Source organism: Ranitomeya variabilis, chromosome 5, assembly GCF_051348905.1.
Source record: "Ranitomeya variabilis isolate aRanVar5 chromosome 5, aRanVar5.hap1, whole genome shotgun sequence".
Classification (NCBI taxonomy): Eukaryota; Metazoa; Chordata; class Amphibia; order Anura; family Dendrobatidae; genus Ranitomeya; species Ranitomeya variabilis.
In genome coordinates this window covers 269,319,248-269,331,942 of record NC_135236.1, presented here as the reverse complement: position 1 = coordinate 269,331,942, position 12,695 = coordinate 269,319,248, and the positions used below count along the sequence as shown (strand labels likewise).

Sequence of the window (12,695 nt, the reverse complement as noted above, 5' to 3'; positions counted from 1 at the left end):
TTTCTAATAACGTACAAATGTAGTCTTATCATATATGTAGATACAATGTAACATTGAAAATACCATTAATATACATAATGTTTAATTTGATCTGATGCTATGACTCAGTTGCCAAGAAAGTACACGGGTTTATGACACTTGGAGGAGCCCCATGGCCCTTTTTCTTGCATGTCAGAAAATGTATGAAGTGAGTCATCTAAGTAAAAGAGAGCATTAAACATCTTATTTTTGTCTTACACTGAATGACTATTTTATTAGAGACATGCCCTTGATTTGAGCTTCCCAATGTAATTACTAAACAAGTAAGTGCAGAGTGCAATTTAAAAACAATTTTCTGTGGATCAGTCTCGGTGAGAATACACATTAGAATCAAATAATTGAGGAATCTGAATGAGGGAATCAATGGTGTCAGGGAATCAATGGTGTGGGAAATGTTTCCCTGGCACCCCATGATGGACGTTTGGACTGATACAGTATTTAGTAAGACTTTGCTAAAAATTATGGTTGTCTATCCCTTCATGGCAGGTGTTCACTAATGACAGAATAATACTTTCGGTAGGGCAAGACACCAAGGCTCATATAAAAAAACATGAGAGAAATCTCCAAAGTTGGCTCACCTGCTGGGAGTCCACTGCACGGAGACTGTGGTTCATAAGGGGTTACCAGAGACGAGAAGAATTATAGCAGCAGGCAGATCCGGTACAAAATTCCAAGCATTTATTCAAATGGTTATTAAAGGCCACAAACACACTTCACCCACCACCACTTGTGAGGTTAAAAGCTCTGGCAGATGCGTTTTGGATACGTCTTTAATCATTGCCCTAGACCAGCTGACTTGATAGGACCAATTCCTTAGGAGACTCAAAGCACAGATCAGGTATAATTAAACCAGGTTTAACTCATAATGATAGATCAGTTCTTGCCTGATGTTCATACCTAGTGGTGATTGTGTTTTAAGTACAGGTCCTTCTCAAAAAATTAGCATATAGTGTTAAATTTCATTATTTACCATAATGTAATGATTACAATTAAACTTTCATATATTATAGATTCATTATCCACCAACTGAAATTTGTCAGGTCTTTTATTGTTTTAATCCTGATGATTTTGGCATACAACTCCTGATAACCCAAAAAACCTGTCTCAATAAATTAGCATATCAAGAAAAGGTTCTCTAAACGACCTATTACCCTAATCTTCTGAATCAACTAATTAACTCTAAACACATGCAAAAGATACCTGAGGCTTTTAAAAACTCCCTGCCTGGTTCATTACTCAAAACCCCCATCATGGGTAAGACTAGCGACCTGACAGATGTCAAGAAGGCCATCATTAACACCCTCAAGCAAGAGGGTAAGACCCAGAAAGAAATTTCTCAACAAATAGGCTGTTCCCAGAGTGCTGTATCAAGGCACCTCAATGGTAAGTCTGTTGGAAGGAAAAAATGTGGCAGAAAACGCTGTACAACGAGAAGAGGTGACCGGACCCTGAGGAAGATTGTGGAGAAGGACCGATTCCAGACCTTGGGGAACCTGAGGAAGCAGTGGACTGAGTCTGGTGTGGAAACATCCAGAGCCACCGTGCACAGGCGTGTGCAGGAAATGGGCTACAGGTGCCGCATTCCCCAGGTAAAGCCACTTTTGAACCATAAACAGCGGCAGAAGCGCCTGACCTGGGCTACAGAGAAGCAGCACTGGACTGTTGCTAAGTGGTCCCAAGTACTTTTTTCTGATGAAAGCAAATTTTGCATGTCATTCGGAAATCAAGGTGCCAGAGTCTGGAGGAAGACTGGGGAGAAGGAAATGCCAAAATGCCTGAAGTCCAGTGTCAAGTACCCACAGTCAGTGATGGTGTGGGGTGCCATGTCAGCTGCTGGTGTTGGTCCACTGTGTTTCATCAAGGGCAGGGTCAATGCAGCTAGCTATCAGGAGATTTTGGAGCACTTCATGCTTCCATCGGCTGAAATGCTTTATGGAGATGAAGATTTCATTTTTCAGCACGACCTGGCACCTGCTCACAGTGCCAAAACCACTGGTAAATGGTTTACTGACCATGGTATTACTGTGCTCAATTGGCCTGCCAACTCTCCTGACCTGAACCCCATAGAGAATCTGTGGGATATTGTGAAGAGAAAGTTGAGAGACGCAAGACCCAACACTCTGGATGAGCTTAAGGCCGCTATTGAAGCATCCTGGGCCTCCATAACATCTCAGCAGTGTCACAGGCTGATTGCCTCCATGCCACGCCGCATTGAAGCAGTCATTTCTGCCAAAGGATTCCCGACCAAGTATTGAGCGCATAACTGAACATTATTATTTGATGGTTTTTTTGTTTGTTATTAAAAAACACTTTTATTTGATTGGACGGGTGAAATATGCTAATTTATTGAGACAGGTTTTTTGGGTTATCAGGAGTTGTATGCCAAAATCATCAGGATTAAAACAATAAAAGACCTGACAAATTTCAGTTGGTGGATAATGAATCTATAATATATGAAAGTTTAATTGTAATCATTACATTATGGTAAATAATGAAATTTAACACTATATGCTAATTTTTTGAGAAGGACCTGTATATACATCCACCATGTTTCTCTGTTAATGAGTTTTTTCTTATGATCACCTCCTCTATGAGGTTGTTTAACCCTTTCAGTATCTATGCACTGTTGCAAAATACTTTGACGCTGCAGAGCTTTTAAAAATTAATTTATACACTGTGTCTCACAAGTGTCTCCTAATCCTGATTTTTAAGGGACTGGCAGTGTACCTTTCGTTGCTAGCCAAATGTTGTTAGAATTTATCGATTCATTTAGATATAGACTATCTCCAATTGTGGGAGCTTTTCTTGCCACAAATCGCATTGGTAGGGATAAAATGGACTTTTTACCTTGAAAACATATAGGGATGTGTACTCTAATGAGTGAGCTAATCGCTCAAAATGGGGGGGCTATATGTACGTATGTATGTAAGTCTTTAACTTTACGATGCCATGTTATGGGTAAACAGGATGAGGGTAATTTGGAACCTGACCACCACTCACAAAATTTTCCTGAAGGTAGAACTGAATGAGTGATACCTAAAATTGGGACATTTTCTGAAGAAAATGCAATCTTGGAATTAAAGACCCGAGCCACTGACTATCTAGTATACCGACAATTTGAATCAGTCTTGCATTACAACAAAACCATATTATTATCCTGTTGCATCGCGGCCTCCCATACTTGATACTTTTCAGGAGATTGTTGAGGATGAACTAATTAAAACAGAGGACTAAATCGCTACACTTTCACTCTAATAATCTGACATCTGCAGAACAATTGGCGCTAAGAGAACTGAGTAATAATAAGGGGTGGTTGTTATTTTGAATGCCATGTTATGCAAAAAAGTGAATTTATTAAAGCTTAATAATCAGGATATATACTGTAAATTCCATTGTAATTCCACCACTGTTTTTAAAAAGCAATTATTGGAGCTGCTTTAAAAGGGTGTGAAAATGGGTGGTTTAGATAAAAAGTTTGGCATCCGATTTTTTTTTGTCTCACATCAATAATATTAATAATTTAAACTTAAAATTCACCCAAAATCATCAGGAAAAAAACAATACATTTTTTGGATATTTCGCTTACTTTTGATCAAGACAGGAGTAATAATAATAATAATAATAATTTTATTTATATAGCGCCAACATATTCCGCAGCGCTTTACAACTTATAGAGGGGACTTATACAGACAACAGACATTACAGCATAACAGAAATCACAGTTCAAAACAGATACCAGGAGGAATGAGGGCCCTGCTGCTCGCAAGCTTACAATCTATGAGGAAAAGGGGAGACAGAAGAGGTGGATGGTAACAATTGCTTTAGTTATTTGGACCAGCCATAGTGTAAGGCTCGGGTGTTCATGTAAAGCTGCATGAACCAGTTAACTGCCTAAGTATGTAACAGTACAGACACAGAGGCTATTAACTGCATAAAGTGTATGAGAACATGATGGAGGAACGTGATTATGTTGTTGTTTTTTATTAATAGGCCACACAGGGATAATTAGGTTAATGCGTTGAGGCGGTAGGCCAATCTGAACAAATGAGTTTTTAGTGCACGCTTAAAACTGTGGGGATTGGGGATTAATTGTATTAGGAGGAGTGTAGTGTTCTCCCCATATAGGAAGGAGACAGCTGCAAACTGTATATTATACGCAACCTGCTCCCATTCTAAAAAGGTTGTGAATAATATCCCTGTGGGTGAGCTTTTTAGGTATAAACACAACTGTACTCTGGAAACTCTATACAGAATGAAATTGTAAGCAGTAAAAAACAGACTACGGGCATGGCATTATCCATAATGGACACTGGATAGAGAAGAGAGTATAATGAATGAAAAAAAATCTAGATAACATATTGAAAGATTAAGAATTGCCAACAGTGGATAAAAAAATCTGAAAATAAACCAGTGACATTCGTATGAACATATAACCCCCAGTTTGGAGTGATTAGCTCACTTATTAGAGAACTTTTTCAAGATAAAAAGCTCAAGTCTATTTTATGCAAACCAGAAAAGCTCACACAATTGGAGATATTCTCAAGTCTATATCTAAATGAATCTATACATTCTAACAACACCTGGCTAGCAACGAAAGGGTCATATAAGTGTGGACACACCGACTGCACATGCTGCAAATACAGTATATGCAGAATACTAAAAGCTTTTCTTCCTCAGTGACAAATTAAAAATATGACATATAAACTTACATTAATTGTAATAGCTCATATATTGCATATTGTTTATTTAATTACCTGTACCCATTGTAATTTACAAAATGTGGGCTGCACTACCGGCCTCCTTAAAAATCAGGATGAGACACCTGTACGATGCAGTGAATAAATTAATTTTTAAAAGCTCTGCAGCATCAAAGCATTTTGCAACAGAGCATAATGATGATGTTTCTCCCTTTTAGAATACAAAGGGTTAAACTACCTTATAGAGGAGGTGACCATTGGAAAGAAGCTATTAACAGAGAAACATGGTGGAGGTATAAACTTACAACAAGATCACCACTAGGTATGAAGTCAGGCAAGACCTGATTCATCATTAATCATTATGAGTAAGACCTGGTTTAGTTATACCTGACCTGTGCTTTGAGTCTCCTCAGGAATTGGTCCTATCAAATCAGCTGGTATGTCCAGGATATTGTTGTGGATTCTGTTGGTGGGCTCCCTCTGGTGGTTACTGCTGGTACTGGGTGACTTTGGTGGGTTGCGGCCTTTGGTTTCCACCTGTCCATCAGAGGCTGGGTGTTTCCTATTTTACCTGGCCTTTCTGTCATTTCCCTTGCCGGCTATCAATGTGTTCAGATGTGCTCTGTTTGGTTCCTGCCTACCTGCTCCCAGATCTTTCAGGATAAGCTAAGTGCTGATTTTCAGTTGTTTGGTTTTTGGTCCAGCTTGCTTAGAATGTCTCTATGCTAGCTGGTTGCTCTAGTGGACTGAGGTTCTCCCCATGTGCCATGAGTTGGCACATGGGTTCTTGTAATCTCAGGATGGTTTTTTTGATTAGGGTTTTTTGCTGACCGCTCAGTCCCCTTTTGTATCATTCTGCTTTCTAGTTTTCAGCGGGCCTCTATTTGCTAAAGCTATATACATCATCTCTATGTGTGTGCCTTCCTCTCATTTCACCGTCAATACATGTGGGGGGCAACTATACCTTTGGGGTTAATTCCTCTGGAGGCAAGTGAGGTCTTGTTTTCTCTGCAGTACTAGTTAGCTCTTAGGCTGGTGCGTGGCGTCTAGAACCAACGTAGGCACGCTCCCTGGCTATCTCTAGTTGCGTTTGTCAGGCGTAGGGCAGCGGTCAGCCCAGGTTCCATCACCCTAGAGCTCGTCCGATATTTTGTTATACTTTGCTTGTCCTGTGCTATCCCTAGCCATTGGGGATTCATGACAGTATAGCCGGCCCACAAAGTGTTAATTGTTTGGGCTGAAGCAGGAGGAAAAGAAGTGTTCAAGGAAAATTTTTTTTTTTTTTTCCTTCAGAGTTTTGCTGCCTAGCCCTTAATTGCTGTCTAGCTGCTTCTTACCTCCTCTTAACCCTTGAATGGCTCTGATCTTAGCTGTTTATCATGGATGTCCAGAGTTTGGCTTCCAGCCTGAGTAATCTCGCGGCAAAGGTTCAAAACATACAGGATTTCGTTGTTCACACTCCCATGTCTGAACCTAGAATTCCTATTCCAGAGTTTTTTTCTGGAGATAGATCTACCTTCCTGAATTTCAGGAACAATTGTAAATTGTTTCTCTCTTTGAAATCTCGCTCCTCTGGAGACCCTGCTCAACAGGTCAAGATTGTTATATCGTTCCTACGGGGCGACCCTCAGAATTGGGCATTTGCATTGGCACCAGGGGATCCTGCGTTGCTCAGTGTGGATGCGTTTTTTCTGGCATTGGGATTGCTCTATGAGGAACCTAACCTAGAGATTCAGGCTGAAAAGGCTTTATTAGCCCTCTCTCAGGGGCATGATGAAGCGGAAATATATTGTCAGAAATTTCGGAAATGGTCGGTGCTTACTCAGTGGAATGAGTGCGCCCTGGCTGCAAACTTCAGAAATGGTCTTTCTGAGGCCATTAAGGATATTATGGTGGGGTTCCCTGCGCCTACAGGTCTGAATGAGTCTATGGCTATGGCCATTCAGATTGATCGGCGTTTACGGGAGCGCAAACCCGTGCACCAGTTGGCGGTGTCTTCTGAACAGGCACCTGAGACTATGCAATGTGATAGAATTCAGTCCAGAAGTGAACGGCAAAATTATAGGCGGAAAAATGGTTTGTGTTTTTATTGTGGTGATTCAGCTCATGTTATATCAGCATGCTCTAAACGCACAAAAAGGGTTGATAAATCTTTTGCCATTGATACTCTGCAGTCTAAGTTCATTTTGTCTGTGACTCTGATTTTTTCACTGTCTTCCATTTCCGTCGATGCCTATGTGGATTCAGGCGCTGCCCTGAGTCTTATGGATTGGTCATTTGCTAAACGCTGCGGTTTTAGTCTAGAGCCTCTGGAAGTTCCTATTCCTCTGAAGGGAATTGATTCTACACCATTGGCTATGAATAAACCGCAGTATTGGACACAAGTGACCATGCGCATGACTCCCGTTCATCAGGAGGTGATTCGCTTCCTTGTACTGTATAATTTACATGATGTACTAGTGCTTGGTCTGCCATGGTTACAAACTCATAATCCTGTCCTGGACTGAAAAACAATGTCTGTGCTAAGCTGGGGATGTCAGGGGGTTCATGATGATGCACCTCCGATTTCAATCGCTTCATCGACTCCTTCGGAGATCCCTGCGTTTTTGTCAGATTATAAGGATGTTTTTGAGGAGCCTAAGCTCAATTCGCTCCCTCCTCATAGAGAGTGTGACTGTGCTATAGAATTGATTCCTGGCAGTAAGTTCCCTAAGGGTCGTTTATTTAATCTGTCACTGCCAGAGCATACTGCTATGCGGAATTATATTAAGGAGTCCTTGGAAAAGGGACATATTCGTCCATCTTCGTCCCCTCTGGGAGCAGGTTTTTTTTTCGTGGCAAAAAAAGATGGTTCCCTGAGGCCTTGTATAGATTATCGCCTTCTGAATAAGATTACAGTCAAATACCAGTATCCATTGCCATTATTTACTGATTTGTTTGCTCGCATTAAGGGGGCTAGGTGGTTCACTAAAATAGATCTTCGTGGTGCGTATAATTTGGTGCGGATAAAACAGGGTGATGAGTGGAAAACCGCATTTAATACGCCTGAGGGCCATTTTGAGTATTTGGTAATGCCTTTTGGACTCTCCAATGCTCCGTCAGTCTTTCAGTCCTTTATGCACAATATTTTCCGTGAATATCTGGATAAGTTTATGATTGTGTATTTGGATGATATTTTGGTGTTTTCTGATGACTGGGAGTCTCATGTTCTACAGGTCAGGAAGGTGTTTCAGGTTTTGCGGGCCAATTCTCTGTTTGTGAAGGGCTCAAAGTGTCTCTTCGGAGTCCAGAAGATTTCTTTTTTGGGGTACATTTTTTCTCCTTCTACTATTGAGATGGATCCCGTTAAGGTTCAGGCTATTTGTGACTGGACACAACCTACATCTGTTAAGAGCCTTCAGAAGTTCTTGGGGTTTGCTAATTTTTATCGTCGGTTCATTGCTAATTTTTCCAGTATTGTTAAACCTTTGACTGATTTGACTAAAAAGGGTGCTGATGTTGCTGATTGGTCTCCTGCGGCCGTGGAGGCCTTTCGGGAACTTAAGCGCCGGTTTTCTTCTGCTCCTGTGTTGTGTCAACCAGATGTGTCACTTCCTTTTCAGGTGGAGGTTGATGCTTCCGAGATTGGAGCGGGGGCGGTTTTGTCACAGAGAAGTTCTAATGGCTCGGTGACGAAGCCATGTGCTTTCTTCTCTAGAAAATTCTCGCCCGCCGAGCGCAATTATGATGTGGGTAATCGGGAGCTTTTGGCCATGAAGTGGGCATTTGAGGAGTGGCGTCATTGGCTTGAGGGTGCTAAACATCGCGTGGTGGTCTTGACTGATCACAAGAATCTCATTTACCTTGAGTCTGCCAGGCGTTTGAATCCTAGACAGGCTCGTTGGTCATTATTTTTTTCTCGTTTCAATTTCGTGGTTTCATACCTGCCAGGTTCAAAGAATGTGAAGGCAGATGCTCTTTCCAGGAGTTTTGTGCCTGATTCTCCTGGAGACACTGGGCCTGCTGGTATCCTTAGGGATGGGGTAATATTGTCCGCCGTATCCCCAGACTTGCGATGCGCATTGCAGGAGTTTCAGGTGGATAAACCGGATCGATGTCCACCAGAAAGACTGTTTGTTCCGGATGATTGGACCAGTAGAGTCATCTCCGAGGTCCATTCTTCTGTGTTGGCTGGTCATCCTGGAATATTTGGTACAAGAGATTTGGTGGCCAGGTCTTTTTGGTGGCCTTCCTTGTCTAGGGATGTGCGTACCTTTGTGCAGTCTTGTGAAGTGTGTGCTCGAGCTAAGCCTTGCTGTTCACGGGCTAGTGGGTTGTTGTTATCTTTGCCCATCCCGAAGAGGCCTTGGACGCACATTTCCATGGATTTTATTTCTGATCTCCCGGTTTCACAGAAGATGTCCGTTATCTGGGTTGTGTGTGACCGCTTTTCTAAGATGGTTCATTTGGTGCCCTTGCCTAAGTTACCCTCCTCCTCTGAGTTGGTTCCTTTGTTTTTTCAGAACGTGGTTCGTTTGCATGGGATTCCGGAGAATATCGTTTCTGACAGGGGATCCCAGTTTGTGTCTAGATTTTGGCGGACGTTTTGTGCCAAGATGGGCATTGATTTGTCTTTCTCGTCTGCATTCCATCCTCAGACGAATGGCCAGACGGAGCGAACTAATCAGACCTTGGAAACTTATTTGAGGTGTTTTGTTTCTGCTGATCAGGATGACTGGGTTGCTTTTTTGCCACTGGCCGAATTTGCTCTTAATAATCGGGCTAGTTCTGCCACGTTGGTCTCTCCTTTTTTTTGTAATTCGGGGTTTCATCCTCGTTTTTCCTCTGGTCAGGGGGAATCTTCGGATTGTCCTGGAGTAGACGTGGTGGTGGACAGGCTACATCAGATTTGGAATCAGGTGGTGGACAATTTGAAGTTATCTCAGGAGAAGACTCAGCAGTTTGCTAATCGCCGTCGCCGCGTGGGTCCCCGACTTCTTGTTGGGGACTTGGTGTGGTTGTCTTCTCGTTTTGTCCCTATGAAGGTCTCCTCTCCTAAGTTCAAGCCTCGGTTCATCGGTCCTTATAGGATCTCGGAGATTCTTAACCCTGTATCTTTTCGTTTGGATCTCCCAGCATCGTTTGCTATTCATAATGTGTTCCATCGGTCGTTGTTGCGGAGGTATGAGGTGCCCGTTGTTCCTTCGGTCGAGCCTCCTGCTCCGGTGCTGGTGGAGGGAGAATTGGAGTATGTTGTTGAAAAGATCTTGGATTCTCGTGTTTCCAGACGCAAACTCCAGTATTTGGTTAAGTGGAAGGGTTATGGTCAGGAGGATAATTCCTGGGTGGTCGCCTCCGATGTTCACGCGACTGATTTGGTCCGCGCCTTCCATAGAGCTCACCCTGATCGCCCTGGGGGTTCTCGTGAGGGTTCGGTGACCCCTCCTCAAGGGGGGGGTACTGTTGTGGATTCTGTTGGTGGGCTCCCTCTGGTGGTTACTGCTGGTACTGGGTGACTTTGGTGGGTTGCGGCCTTTGGTTTCCACCTGTCCATCAGAGGCTGGGTGTTTCCTATTTTACCTGGCCTTTCTGTCATTTCCCTTGCCGGCTATCAATGTGTTCAGATGTGCTCTGTTTGGTTCCTGCCTACCTGCTCCCAGATCTTTCAGGATAAGCTAAGTGCTGATTTTCAGTTGTTTGGTTTTTGGTCCAGCTTGCTTAGAATGTCTCTATGCTAGCTGGTTGCTCTAGTGGACTGAGGTTCTCCCCATGTGCCATGAGTTGGCACATGGGTTCTTGTAATCTCAGGATGGTTTTTTTGATTAGGGTTTTTTGCTGACCGCTCAGTCCCCTTTTGTATCATTCTGCTTTCTAGTTTTCAGCGGGCCTCTATTTGCTAAAGCTATATACATCATCTCTATGTGTGTGCCTTCCTCTCATTTCACCGTCAATACATGTGGGGGGCAACTATACCTTTGGGGTTAATTCCTCTGGAGGCAAGTGAGGTCTTGTTTTCTCTGCAGTACTAGTTAGCTCTTAGGCTGGTGCGTGGTGTCTAGAACCAACGTAGGCACGCTCCCTGGCTATCTCTAGTTGCGTTTGTCAGGCGTAGGGCAGCGGTCAGCCCAGGTTCCATCACCCTAGAGCTCGTCCGATATTTTGTTATACTTTGCTTGTCCTGTGCTATCCCTAGCCATTGGGGATTCATGACAGGATATGACAAAACATGCCATGTTTTTAGTTTGTCTAGTGCAATGACTAAGGACATGCATCCAAAGCGCGTCTATGTCATGAATTACAGGGGGTATCTATTTGTATATTCCCAGTTCCGTTTGGAACTTGCAGCTCTCTGGTGCCCCCCTTACGCTTAGGTCAGTCAGGGAACTACACCTAGGATAAGTAGTCACCAGAAAGGCTGCCCGGTCGTGTACTGGCTATTGGGCATGCTGCAGTGAGGGTGATATAACTATTCCCAGCCGCAGCTGGGCTATACACTTATAAACCCCTTTCCGTCACTGCCAACTTTACCCAACAAGCTCAGTACGCTCCGCTGCCACCAGCTCCTTTTACTATGAGTAATAGCGAGTCAGGATCCAACCCAATCAGTAGCAATTGCTTAGGCCGGAGGACTTAGAGTACGTTTAGAGCAAGGAAAATGACACTAGTAAATATTATAGCTTTTACTCCAAAAAGATTAGGCAGTGTTTACAAAAAGTATGAAAAACAATATTACAAGATGAGACAATTACAGTATGTACAGACAATTACAAATAAAAAGTGATTACAGTTGAAAAAACACTTACAGTTATCTCATATCATGGCTGCCATGTGGCAGGGGGAAGAGCGACACATCACAATGCATCAGAGCAGATTGTAGAGCTTCTGTTAGCTGACTTTCTGGGCAAAGACTACTCCTAAAATAAGGTGCCATATTTTATACCCTCTGCTTGTAACATCACTGAGGGGCTGGATACACCCCCCTTGGAAAGGTATGGAAAACCTTCTATTGCACATAACTCGAGGTGGGCACCTCGTAGGAGGACACCAAAACTATCATTCTCCCGAGCATGAGATGGGTGTTAATTTGAACCCAAACATGAAGTATCTGTATGACCCAGTTAAGTAGTAATCCATTTCTTGGATTCTGCTGAAGCTGGAGTCTAGAAATTTCACTGATGTGTGGGTCTATTAATGCACATTCCAAAAACATCAGCTTCACCCCATATCACTACTTGGGGTTGAGTTATTTAATCTTGAATAACTTTATCATACACAAAGAAGCACATGTTTCAGACAAAGGACTGGTTGTTGACAACCAACATTCCTGAGGGAGGGGGAAGGAGTATAGGATTACACAAGCCGGCAGGGAGAAAGAGAGAGAGAAGGAGGGGTGAGGGGGTCACAGCTGCAGCTTGGGTGCATGTCATTTGCAAACCCAAAAGATGTAGCAGAGCTCTGTATGAGTTATGGCACAATGAGGCTTACGTCATATTTCATGACAGTCTGCCTGACCTTTTAACCTCACAAATGGTGGTGGGTGAGATGTGTTTGTGGATTTTAATGACTACTTGTATAAATTCTTGGAATTTTTTTTATCAGATCTGCTTGTTGCTGGAATTACTCTGGTTTCTACAAGGCTCATATAGTTATGAACTTTTTCTAGAAAGATGATCGTAGGTTTTTCTTGCTTCCCTTAATTTCACAGACCACAGTTCTTAATTCTACAGAGTTTTGAACACCAAAATGAAAAACAACATTCTAATAGATGGGTGACTCTAATAAAGTGGCCATTTAGTGTATATTGTAGTAGAAAAAAGAGATGTCTGTATATATCAGGAGCTCAGCCATATACCTCTTCCATTTTAAAAACTTGCATCTGGCTGTAAGAAGCGGGCTGCAGCAGGAGCACCTAGCTCTGTCTGCGGCACAACCTAATGTAGCTAAACTCAACCCTGCCACTAAGTTCTACTCTTCAAACAT

At 42.7% G+C, this 12,695-nt stretch overlaps 1 protein-coding gene across 1 annotated transcript in view; it reads left to right on the top strand.

The window, feature by feature from the left end:
* The window catches only part of LOC143775758 (TRPM8 channel-associated factor homolog), a 235,378-nt gene that overhangs the window by 49,644 nt on the left and 173,039 nt on the right, over positions 1–12,695 (top strand). The gene's annotated exons all lie outside the window — the stretch shown is intronic.